This window comes from Dasypus novemcinctus, chromosome 15 (assembly GCF_030445035.2).
Source record: "Dasypus novemcinctus isolate mDasNov1 chromosome 15, mDasNov1.1.hap2, whole genome shotgun sequence".
In the NCBI taxonomy this organism is placed as follows: domain Eukaryota; kingdom Metazoa; phylum Chordata; class Mammalia; order Cingulata; family Dasypodidae; genus Dasypus; species Dasypus novemcinctus.
The window spans coordinates 41,397,909-41,410,383 of NC_080687.1; the positions used below are offsets into that span (position 1 = coordinate 41,397,909).

Here is a 12,475-nt window from a genome sequence, read left to right on the forward strand (position 1 = left end):
CACATCTTCTAATATATCACCTGGTTCAATTATTTGGGGCTTCAAAGAAGTTAGAGGTAGGGAAGGGGAATGGGTTATGGGAGTGCCTACTCTGTGCCAGGCTAAATTCTAGATGCTGTGCATTGAGAGATTTTAAAAAGCCCTTGAAGAGCCTGTAGCCTAATGAGGAAAACAGATAGATAAACAGACAATTACACTACAGCCCATTAACCATGTTGGCAGAGTTTAAATTGATAGAGCCATTCTGCAGGGCGATTTGGCAATGTAAAAGCTGAAAAAACGTACATACCCTTTGATCTAGGAAGTCTCCTTCTAGACAGCTAGTTATTTATCTCTGGGTGGTTGATTTCTTCTCTGAGCTATTCCTACAATTTTACTTTGATCATGAGTTATTTCTGCCAGAAGATAATAGGTTTACAATATGTTATTTAAAAAAAAAATACAACCTATAAATTTCTCTGTTAAAACTATGAACAAAATACAGTGGAAACAACAGAGAAGAAAAGAGCATTACCCCTGGTGAGTCTCCTTAGGCAGTTTGAGCATGTGTTGACACTTCACTGATACCTCTCCCATGCCCAGGACAGAACTTTTTCTTCCCATATTCAAACACATGCATTTAAAAAAATGTATCAATGTTGTTAAAAGGATTTAGTGACTTTTACAAATGAATACTTGGCAATACTTCCACAGCTCACTAGGAATCTGAAGCCCATCAGCTAAGACCCACAAGGTTTCAAATGCATCTTGAAAGATGAATAGGAAAATTTTATGCTCATAGGGTGGGAGAAAGGGTGTTCTAGTCAAATAGGAGAAAATGACAGCATTGCAAAAGAACGTGTCATGTTTGGCAGTTAGCATGTGCAGGTTGGACAAGACCAGAAAGATGGGAGATGAATTGTAGTAAGGTTGGGAATCTTACAAGATTCCTTGGGGGGGGGTTTGGATTTTACTCAAGGGAATAGGAGGTACAAGAAAATATAGGTGATTCAAGGCATGGGGAAGAAAATTCTCTAGCAAGGGAAGAGATAAAGGTATAAGGGGAATGTTATAGAGTTTGCTAACTCTGAGGTGTAGATGAATGGGAGTAAAAATTCCTGAATGAAGGCCACTCCCACTAAGACTGCTCAAGCCTATCTCAAGATCCAGGTTTATGGTATTTTATGATAGGGGGCCGGAGAGAGCTGCTTTATTTGCCAACTTAGACAAATGCTGAGTTGAGTTTAAGAAAGAACATAGTTTTGTTTTGTTTTTTAAGATTTTATTTATTTAATTCGCTCCCCTTCCCCGGTTGTATGTTCTCTGTGTCCATTTGTTGCGTCTTGTTTCTTTGTCTGCTTCTGTTGTCTTCAGCCGCACGGGAAGTATGGGCGGCGCCATTCCTGGGCAGGCTGCACTCTCCTTTGCGCTGGGGGGCTCCCCCCATGGGCGCACTCCCTGCGCGTGGGGCTCCCCTACGCGGGGGACACCCCTGCGTGGCAGGTCACTCCTTGCGTGCATCAGCACTACGCATGGGCCAGCTCCACACGGGTCAAGGAGGCCCGGGGTTTGAACCGCGGACCTCCCATGTGGTAGACAGACGCCCTAACCAGAACAGAGTTTTTAATACCATCATTAAGCCACCTTAGACTTTTGGCCTTAGAGTTATCTGATTGATGCCATTTAAAATTGCGCTCATTAGCTTCTAAAATAATTTGGATGTGGTGTTACCAACATGCCTATAGCATGTGCTAAGATGTAGGACAAAGATGTTATTCTTTGAATCCTATAAATCTTTAACCCATAAAAGCCTTTGTCCATTATTAACTATGTACCAACATTCCGAAGACATAATTACTTTAAATTGCTTTTAAGACCCTAGCAATGACCTAGAATAAAACCAGGACAAATAAAAAATCCAAAGGGAATGAGAAACTATCAGAAGTGGCTAAACACTTCCTTCAATTGAGGAAAAATTGGCTCAGATTTATAAAACAGCCAACAATGTAAAATCATTTTTTAATATAGGGAAAAAAATCCATGCTTGAAAGTCTATGTTGGGATTTCTATATACATATACATAAAAGGCATTTACTAAAATTCCCAGAATCTGGCATAGAGTAGGTATATTAGTCAGCCAAACGGGTGCTGATGCAAAATACCAGAAATGTGTTGGCTTTTATAAAGGGTATTTATTTGGGGTAGAAACTTACCAGGCAATAAAGTATAAGTTACTTCCCTCACAAAAGTCTGTTGCCACAGGTTGGAGCAAGATGGCTGGTGACATCTGCCAAGAGTTCAGGCTTCCTGGGTTCCTCTCCTCCCAGGGCCTGTTGCTTTCTGGGTTCAGGTAACCTGCTCTTTCCACAAGGCCAGGTGTAGACTATCAGGCAACTGGCTCTGTCTCTCTCCCCGGGGCTTGATTTCTCTGGGTTCAGCTGCTCTGCACTTTTGTGTCCTTACTCGCCAAGCTCCAACTCAAAAATTCCAACCTCTGTTCTGCCATGTGGTTTTCTCTGTGAGTTCCCACCCACCAAGGGGGCAGGGATTCAATGACTGACTGATATGGCCCAATCAAAGCTTTAATCATAATTTAATCAAGTAAAAGTAAAAACACTAAATCCAATATAATCTAATACGCCCAGTGGGACAGACCTGTTCACAAACATAATCCAATATCTATTTTTGGAATTCATAAATAATACCAAACTGCTGCAATAGGCATCCACTATTTATTGAATAGACAATAATGCTATAAAAATAGAGTTTGCACCATTTCTTATATAGTTACCCACTGATTGCCAAGACAATTCTGGATGTCTGAAGCAGTGTCCTGGGCCTCTTTTTGTAAATTTGAGATGCACCAGTACCTGTGTGGTACCCTGAGTAAGTCTTGCTCATCAAAGCATCACACACCAGCTACACTTACATTTTATTGACCTTGGAGGTAAGGAAAAGGAACTTTGCACCACTAGTAGATGAAGTTCTAAGAATTCTTCCAGGAATCCCTAGGCAGTGGCTGATAAGCAAAGAGCAGCAAAATAGCATGAAGGATGTTGAGTTTTCTCTACACAGAATTGAAAGGTTGATAATGTGACTAGACAACTTTGCCTCTTCATACTGTAGACTTCCTCTTCCTTCTTGAAATTCCTTCTTCCTTATACTTGAAAGATACTTAATTCTTTTGTTTTTTTCTCACTTCTTTCTAGCTACTCATCTCAATTTTGAGAATCTTTAAATACTTGTCTTATCTGTACTTGGTAACCCATTTCTTCTACATATTTGATCATGCTTCTTATTTCTCCTAAATAAGACTGTATCCCTGACCCTCTTCTCTTCTATCTCTCCTCTCACTTGCTCTGCAAACTTATTTATCACCAAAGTTCTATCTTTCATTAAGCTGAATAACAAATGGTTCTTTTCTGCATCAACACTCTCCCAAAGCTAAACTCACACATTTTTATCATCTCCTGGATAACTTCAAAATTCACTTCTAATCCAAGCAAATTTACAATGTTCCCTCTGACACCAGCTCCACCTTCTGACTTTTGTATTTATTAATGTTACCATGGTTCCTCAAGACAGACAGCCATTTGTGAGTAACATCACCACACTATCTATGTCTACTAATGCAATGAACTACAAGGATTCTATTACAGAAGACAAAGGAAAAGACAGGTATTTTCTTCTTCAGCTAATTTTTCAACCCTAACTTTTCAACTCTTCTGAAAAATGGAATTAGAACTTGCAATGATTATACTTTATCTTTATCTTGTGCCATTTATTGCTACTGATCATTAAGGACCAACTTGACCAAGCAAGCATTTGTTAAGTAGTAGAAACTTAGGAATTGGATTCCTTAACATAGCTGTGGTCACCCCTCGGGCTGAAGTGTGGTTTGCTGGCCTGGCAAGGGAGCGGCCGCGTTAGGCCAAGCCGCTGCCCCCATAATAGCGTGGCTGGTCGGACTCACCGCCACCCCTGAAGGGAGCTCGGCATGGGCGCAGAGTGCCCTCGGGTCTCCCCTTCTCGGCAGCCATGCTTCCGCGGCCGCCCCTCCTCCCGGATAGCGCCACACGATGCCTTCTTCTTCTTTCTCCCTGCGCAGGCGCAGGGTGGAAAATTCCAGTCTGCCCTTCCCCCCCCCCCCCCACAGCAGCAACAGCCAGGCGTGGGCGGGAAACTCCAGTCTGCCCTCCACCCCAGCAACAGCAGCCACCAATCACTAAACCCTGCCACTTCCCCCAGCAACAGCAACAGCCAATCCCTAATCACCACCCCTCCCCCATCCAGTACCGCCCACTGACCTTTCTCTGGCAACCAATCAGAACAGGGCGTGGCTTCAACCAATCAGCCTTCCCCAGCCCCTATAAAACTGTTGCCTCTCCTTCAATAAAGTGGACTTGCGTGTTTACCTTGTCTCCGCGGTAGTTCTTCTGCCGTGCGCCCTCCAGTCCTGAGAGCCCCCGACAAGGGCCTGGCCTCCCTTGTCCCCAGTTCGTCGCCTGCTTCTCCGGGCGACCCCTTCGTCGCCGGCTTCGCCGGGTGACCCCGTCAGCTGAACCGCGCAACCCCTGTGAGACCGACCCCTTGTCTGCTGCCGGACCAACCCCTCGTCCCAAGTGGGACCGACCCCTCGTCCTAAGCTGGACCGACCCCTCGTCCGCAGCCAGATCCCACCTCTACCGACCAAGCAAGCTGCTGCAGCTGGCGCCCAACGTGGGGCCAAGCAACCCCACCACAGCCTCACTCCATAACCTGGCGGACCCCCCCTCCTCTCTTCTCACCGTGGGGCTTCTCTCGTGCAACATTGCTGCTACCTGAGCCTTGGCTACCTCATATGATCCACGGCGGTCTGGGAGAATCACTGGATGGCTTTCTCCTTCCATGTCGGGGGCTTATACCGACCCGCTATGATTAAGAGGAGCCTTGGATTTCTTGGGAGCGCACGCTTGCACGTCTGAAGTAACCCTACCACAGCCCTACGCCCTCCTCTCTTCTCACCCCTATCTTTTCGCTCTGCATTGCTGCTCCTGAACCTTGGTGACCTCATACGATCCACGGCGGTCTGGGAGAATTGCTGGATGGCTTTCTCCTTCCATGTTGGGGGCTTATACCGACCCGCTATGATTAAGAGGCGCCAATAAAACTCTCAGGAGCGCGTGCCTGAGCACCTCCACCCCTGCCTTCACCTCTGCCTCCTTCCCTCCGCGCTTGCTCCCCTTTGCCTTGCTCCACAGCTCGTCGTTCCGCCTTCCCCTCGTCTGGGCCTTCCTTTGGCCCTTGACCACCGTCGGAGTCCCGTCAGCTCCGACCCCTCATCTCACTGCGCACCTCGGCTCCCATCGCCGCGCTCTCAAGGTAAGGGCCCCTTTTCTTATCGGCTCCAAAAGGCCATTAGCAATGGGTAACATCCTTTCTGCTAAGCAAGCCCCGCAAGTTCGGGCCCTCGCCGGTCTCCTAGACACTCACCGGTGTAAGATCTCTTTGAAACAGCTCCAAGTATATTGCGACCTTCTTCTCCCCTTTAATCCGTGGCTTACCACGTGTCAGCTCTGGGACCCGGATACCTACACTCACCTTATAGACAGGGTCACTTCTGCTCTGGAGCAGGAAGGTAAAAGATTCCCTCCTGGCTTATTACTGGCGCTTTTTACCATCCGCTCCTGCCTTCAAGGCGCCCCTACCATCGACTCCCCCCGGCCACGCCACCGCCGCCACCATGATTGTCAGGACGGCGACTTTAACCGGGATCCTGATCGGGATCCTGATGCCGGCTCTGACTCCGACTCTGAGTCGCTTGTCGAGCGCCTTAATAACGCGCTCGAAGATTGTCCCCCTAAACAGTGTAATCTTGCAGTGCCGAGCGCCGGTGAAGATGGAGAACTTCCGCCTTCTTCCTCACTCGAAAAGGGGAAGCACTCTCAAGATGGCGGACTTCCACCTTCTTCCTCGCTCGAAAAGGGGAGGTCCCTTTACCCCTCCCTCCCCCTGACGACTTCCTGCCTGGGTGGGCCGGAAGCTCCCTCCCCGCCATTTTACCCCTCCGCGCAGGACGGTCCGTGGCTGTCTTGTAGCCCACGACCATTTTGTGGCCCGCCGCCATTTTGTAGTACCACTGGGGACGGCCTGCAGCCATTTTGTAACACCATATGGGCTATGGCTCCTCTCGCGCCCTCCGCGCCAGCGGCCCCCCCCGGCTCCGCCTCCCCCGGGCAGCCCCCTCCATCCGATCCGTGGCAAGCTGCCACACGCGTGGCCCCCTCTAGCCTATTTTTGGACCCGTATTCCTCCCCTGCCAGGCACGAGTTCTGTGAGTTCCATGCCCGGGCTGCTGCCCTGGACTTTGCCCGCTGTTTCCGCCTCTACCTGGCCTCCCACCCCCAATATGCGGGGCCGGGGGCTGAGGCTGCCTTCTCCCGCCGTTTTGCTGAGCTCTTCCTGCAGCACTTTGAAGCTGAGGTGGCCCGGGCCTCTGGCTCCCTCTCACCACCTGTCTTGGCTCCCCTGAGTCCTGGAGCGGAGATCCCACCACATGACCTGTCCCTTGAGAGCTGCAGGGTGGGTGGGCCCCTGGCTGTGCTGGGCCCTTCTCGGTCATCTGAGGACCTGGCCAGCCCCCTCCCTTCCTCAGTCTCTTCCTCTTCTACGACCTCCTCGAAGCCGAAGCTAAAGAAATGCTTCTCCCTCCGCTCAGTGGGTCGCTCCATCCGCAGTTCAGTCCGTGGAATCATGCAGTGGTGGGGGACCGTTGACCCACCCTCTCCAGCTGGGCCCCTGGAGACCTCCTCAGGCCCCCCAGTCTTAGGAGGAAACAGCAACTCCAATTCCTCTGGTGGGGCTGGGACCATTGGTAGGGGACTGGTTGGTGACGAGACGTCCCCTGGGGAAAGATGGACTCACCGTTTTGAGAGGCTGAGACTAAGTCGGAGAGGGGGGGCCTTGAAAGATGGAACAGGGATGGTGCAGAGGGAAGAGCTGCTGAGTTTCATGGGGGCTGAAGAGGCAGCCCCTGATCCAGCTGGAGTGAGCCGGAGAGGAGGGGCAACCGGGCCTACCTCAGGGGGAGGAGGGCAACCTCAGTGGCAGAAGTGCCGCTTACTGCTTCGGAGTGAAGGAAAAGGAGGAGGAGGAGGAAGTCGCCTGGAGTTCTTTGTACCACCCAAGGCTTCTCGGCCCCGACTCAGCATTCCCTGCTCCACTATAACAGACGTCCGAACAACCACAGCCCTGGAGATGCCTGACCGGGAAAACACATTCGTGGTTAAGGTGGAAGGCCCCTCAGAGTATATCCTGGAGACAGCCGATGTGCTACATGTGAAGGCCTGGGTGTCTAATATCCAAAAATGCCTGAGCTCAGGACCTTGCCCTACCACCAGCCCCCACCCCATGACCCTCCCTCTGGCCCCTGGGACCTCATTCCTTGCAAGGGAGAACATAGACAGCCTGGAGCTGCCCTGCCTGAATCACTCAGAGAGTCTGCCCAGCCGGGATCTGCCTCTGGGACCCAGCGAGAGCAATAACCGCCTGACACAGGGGCCATATGGAAGCCTCTCAGGCCGTCCCTCTGCATCTATCTCCCCCAGTTCTGCCTCCATTGCTGCCTCCCATTTTGACTCAATGGAACTACTTCCCCCAGAATTACCCCCTCGCATCCCCATTGAAGAGGGACCTCCAGCAGAGACAGTTCATCCCCTCTCAGCTCCCTCCCCTCCCCTGGACACTCCAGAAACGGCCACAGGGTCATTTCTGTTCCAGGGAGAGTCAGAAAGAGGTGAGGGGGACCAGCCCCTCTCAGGATATCCTTGGTTCCATGGGATGCTCTCTCGACTCAAGGCTGCCCAGTTAGTGCTGGCAGGAGGTACTGGCTCCCACGGCCTTTTCCTGGTACATCAGAGTGAGACGAGGCAGGGCAAATATGTCCTCACTTTCAACTTCCAGGGCAAGGCCAAGCACCTGCGTTTGTCACTGAATGAGGAGGGCCAGTGCCGAGTCCAGCACCTGTGGTTCCAGTCCATTTTCGATATGCTCGAGCATTTCCGGGTGCACCCCATCCCTCTGGAGTCTGAAGGCTCCAGTGATGTTGTCCTTGTCAGCTATGTTGTGTCCTCCCATCGGCAGCAGGCGGATGTCCTGCAGGGAACGGTGCCAAATGCGAGTGATCCAGCACCAACTGAGCCAGCTCACCCTCCACCCCGAGAGACAACCATCCAACCCTGAAGTTCGTTCGCTGCTCGCACTCTACCGTCAGTGCAGACACCGCAACACTCGCCATGCTGGCGAGCCAATTAACATAGTCTCTCTCCTCCTTTAGCACGTACGTACAGGTCAGCTATCAGCGACTCGCCACTGCCGAGGACACCCCCCCCCCCGCTTCATTTTCTCAGCCTCCTCCTACCCAACCTCTTCCTGCTCACTCTTCCCGCAGGTGCCCCAAGTCTTCTGTAACCGTGGCCCCCCATGCAGCCATCGCTCTCAAGCAACTCCAGCCCTGCTGAACAGCCCGCAACCCGCTTTCCCCGGCCCACGGCCTGCATTCTAGCATCTAATAACGTTTCTGATTTTGCTTCCCCATACTTCTGTGGAGCTCCCTCCTGTCTCGACCTCACTCCTCTTCTCAGCCATCCAAAGCGTCCTTTCTCATCCCCCGCCCCCCTCCTTTTTTGCTTGAACCCCCATTGCGTTGCAGATTGGGCCGCCCCATGTCGGCCCGCCCTGTTAACATCGGCCTCTCTCGCGCCCGTGGATACTTTGGCCTTCCTGTTGTCCTCGCCTACGTCTCCACCACTCCGGACGCTGCCGCCACCACCGCCGCTGGTGCCCTGACGCGACTTGCCCTCACAGCTGCGATCCTCCAGACCATCACACAGTCTGCCTCTGCCGCTCTTCGCCACCAAGAAGAGATCAACTACCTGTAACGCACTGTCATCCTGGACTTTTAACAGCAGATGGATCTTATAGCCGCCGAGATCAACGAGAATTGGACATTGGCCACCCTTGCTTGCAACGGCAAGATACCGCCCCCCAAATTATACATTTATATCCCCGTCATACTCACCTCCCTCTTCAGCCCCGCTTCCCTCATTGCTTACTGCCATTGGGCCTTGGCTACTTGTTGTTGCTGCCATCCTGGCCCTTATTTGAAAAGAAGGGGGAAATGCGGTCACCCCTCGGGCTGAAGTGTGGTTTGCTGGCCTGGCAGGGGAGCGGCCGCGGTAGGCCAAGCCGCTGCCCCCATAATAGCGTGGCTGGTCGGACTCACCGCCACCCCTGAAGGGAGCTCGGCATGGGCGCAGAGTGCCCTCGGGTCTCCCCTTCTCGGCAGCCATGCTTCCGCGGCCGCCCCTCCTCCCGGATAGCACCACATGATGCCTTCTTCTTCTTTCTCCCTGCGCAGGCGCAGGGTGGAAAATTCCAGTCTGCCCTTCCCCCCCACCCCCCCGACAGCAGCAACAGCCAGGCGTGGGCGGGAAACTCCAGTCTGCCCTCCACCCCAGCAACAGCAGCCACCAATCACTAAACCCTGCCACTTCCCCCAGCAACAGCAACAGCCAATCCCTAATCACCACCCCTCCCCCGTCCAGTACCACCCACTGACCTTTCTCTGGCAACCAATCAGAATAGGGCGTGGCTTCAACCAATCAGCCTTCCCCAGCCCCTATAAAACTGTTGCCTCTCCCTCAATAAAGTGGACTTGAGTGTTTACCTTGTCTCCGCGGTAGTTCTTCTGCCGTGCGCCCACCAGTCCTGAGAGCCCCCGACAAGGGCCTGGCCTCCCTTGTCCCCAGTTCGTCGCCTGCTTCTCCGGGCGACCCCTTTGTCGCCAGCTTCACCGGGCGACCCCGTCAGCCGAACCGTGCAACCCCTGTGAGACGGACCCCTCGTCCCGAGTGGGACCGACCCCTTGTCCCAAGTGGGACCCACCCCTCGTCCTAAGCTGGACCGACCCCTCGTCCGCAGCCAGACCCCACCTCTACTGACCGAGCAAGCCGCCACAATAGCTTTCAGTGATTTTTGAGTCTATCACGTAATAATTTGTCAAGTTAAAAGAAATAATATAAACAACATTGATATGATGCTATAAGACATCCTTCAAAAAAGTCTCACCATAGAATCAGCAAATAAAAGAACAAACCTCACTTGTCTAGTACTCTCTAGGATGGTAGAGAATGGAGAAGGACTCCACAAATGCTTAATTGAAGAAAAATAAAAATATCAAGTAGGGAATTTCTATCTGGGACTTGCCAATCCATTCTCCTCCCCTCCAGCTTTGGAGTCACACAGAGGAAGTGGCCTGTGTCCTTCCTGCTGTGACACAGATGATTGAGACTTACAGCAGCAAGTTAGAAACCCACACATACCCAGGCACAGGACCCTAGCCCACAGAGGCCAGAGTAGAACACAAGCTTCTACGTTGTGCTGTAAATGTGGTAGTTTGGAACTGTATGTATGCCAGAAAATCATATTCTTCAAGCTAATCCATTTCTGTAGGTATAAACCTATTTTAATGTGTGACCTTTTGATGAGATTACTTCAGTTAAGGTGTGGTCCCAGGTGGGTCTTAATCATCTTACTGGAGTCCCAGATAAATGGGATGAATGCCCAGAGAAAGAGAACCACAGAAGCAACTGAAAGCAATGAAATATGGAAGAGAAGGGAGAGACCAGCAGATACCACCATGTGTCTTTCCATGTGGCAGAAGATCTGAGGATAGTCAGCAGCTTGTCATTGGGAAGAAAGCATTAACTTGATGATGTCTTGATTTGAACATTTTTCTCAGCTTTAAAACTGTAAGCTTGTGAGCTAATAAATTCACATTGTTAATCCCAATACATTTCATGGTTATTTGCTTTCAGCAATATAGGAAACTAAAACAGTATATGATGGAGCTACTGGGGGGAGAGAGAGACTGTGGCAGACCGATGACAAGAGGTGCATATACTTAATCTAATTTCTGTTGGAAGGATGACCAAAATGCAAAATGGACTTTTCTGGAATGACCCACCTTTCTAGAGTGATTACACCTGGCTACCTGGAGTGGGACACCATAATAGGGAGGAAACTAGAGGTAGAAAAACTTCATAGACAGAGAAAAATAAGAGGGGGGTGTTAAAAAGAACTTCTATAAGATAGAACTGGTCCCAGAAATGAAAAGTGTAAGGAAAAGGATATTGCATGAGGGGGAGAATTTAAATAAATTGTTGGACTTGAGGAGAAAATTCTGCACAAAAACAAACAGAACAGATCAAGATTCATGGAGAAGGAACAGAGGAAAAGAAGTTTTCTCTTGGACATAAAACAATTTCACAAAAAGTACAGTGTATTACATATCCAGGGCAAGAATCACATGAGGAAGAACTATGAAAATATGTACAATTAAACATGGGCTATTCTAAAAGTCTAGAATAAGTTGAAACAAGCATCAAAGAGACTTAATTCAAAGCCAACAAACATTAAAACCTTAAGAAAGAGGGAGAAACTGACCTTTAAGGTTAACTCATCAAGACATTCAAATGCCTAAACATCAGGAAAAATCCACAAGCCATACTAAGAAAAAGAATGATATTGCTTAGTCAGGGGAACAAATTAAAACTTCAGAGAAGACATAGAATTTGAAACAATTAATTAAAGAATTTTAAACAAATCTAATCAATTCAAGTAAATGGAGGATAATATGTATAAAAAATTAAGAATATTAAGAAGGAAATGTGTAAGCATATAGTTTGAAAGTATAAAAAGATTCATGGGGAGTGGGTATAGGTCAGTGGTTGAGTGCCTGCTTCCCATGTATGAGTCCCAGGTTCAACACGTGGTATCCACCCACCCACCCCCAATAAAAAAGAATATTTGGGGATGGAAGGCACAATAGTAAAGATTAAAACTACACTAGAGGCATACAACAGCAAATTTGAACAGGCAGAGGAAAGAATCAGTGAATAAGAAGAAAGGCCAATCAAAATCCTATAGTCAGAAGAAGAGATAGAGAAGAGAAATAGAAAAAAAAAAATTAAGCAGTGACTCAGGGATTTCAGTGATGGCAAGAAGCACAAAACAGGAAGAGGACTTGGCCCAGTGGTTAGGGAGTCCGCCTACCACATGGGAGGTCCACAGTTCAAACCCCGGGCCTCCTTGACTCATGTGGAGCTGGCCCATGTGCAGTGCTGATGCACACAAGGAGTGCCATGCCACACAGCGGTGTCCCCGCGTAGGGGAGCCCCATGCACAAGGAGTGTGCCCCATAAGGAGAGCCACCCAGTGCGAAAGAAAGTTCAGCCTGCCCAGGAATGGCGCCGCACACACGGAGAGCTGACACAGCAAGATGATGCAACAAAAAGAAACACAGATTCCTGTGCTGCTGACAACAGCAGAAGTAGACAAAGAAGAACACGCATCAAATAGACACAGAGAACAGACAACTGGGGGCAGGGGAAGGGGAGAGAAATGAAAAAAAAAAAAAAGCACAAAACATATGTGTCATGGGTGTCCCATGAGGAGA

General features: G+C 49.9%; 1 protein-coding gene and 1 pseudogene across 2 annotated transcripts in view; one reads left to right on the forward strand and one right to left on the reverse strand.

Moving 5' to 3' along the window:
• GPC6 (glypican 6) overlaps nt 1-12,475 on the reverse strand; it is a 1,204,448-nt gene that overhangs the window by 521,892 nt on the left and 670,081 nt on the right. The gene's annotated exons all lie outside the window — the stretch shown is intronic.
• LOC139436588 (SH2B adapter protein 1 pseudogene) lies at nt 6,139-8,199 on the forward strand (annotated as a pseudogene).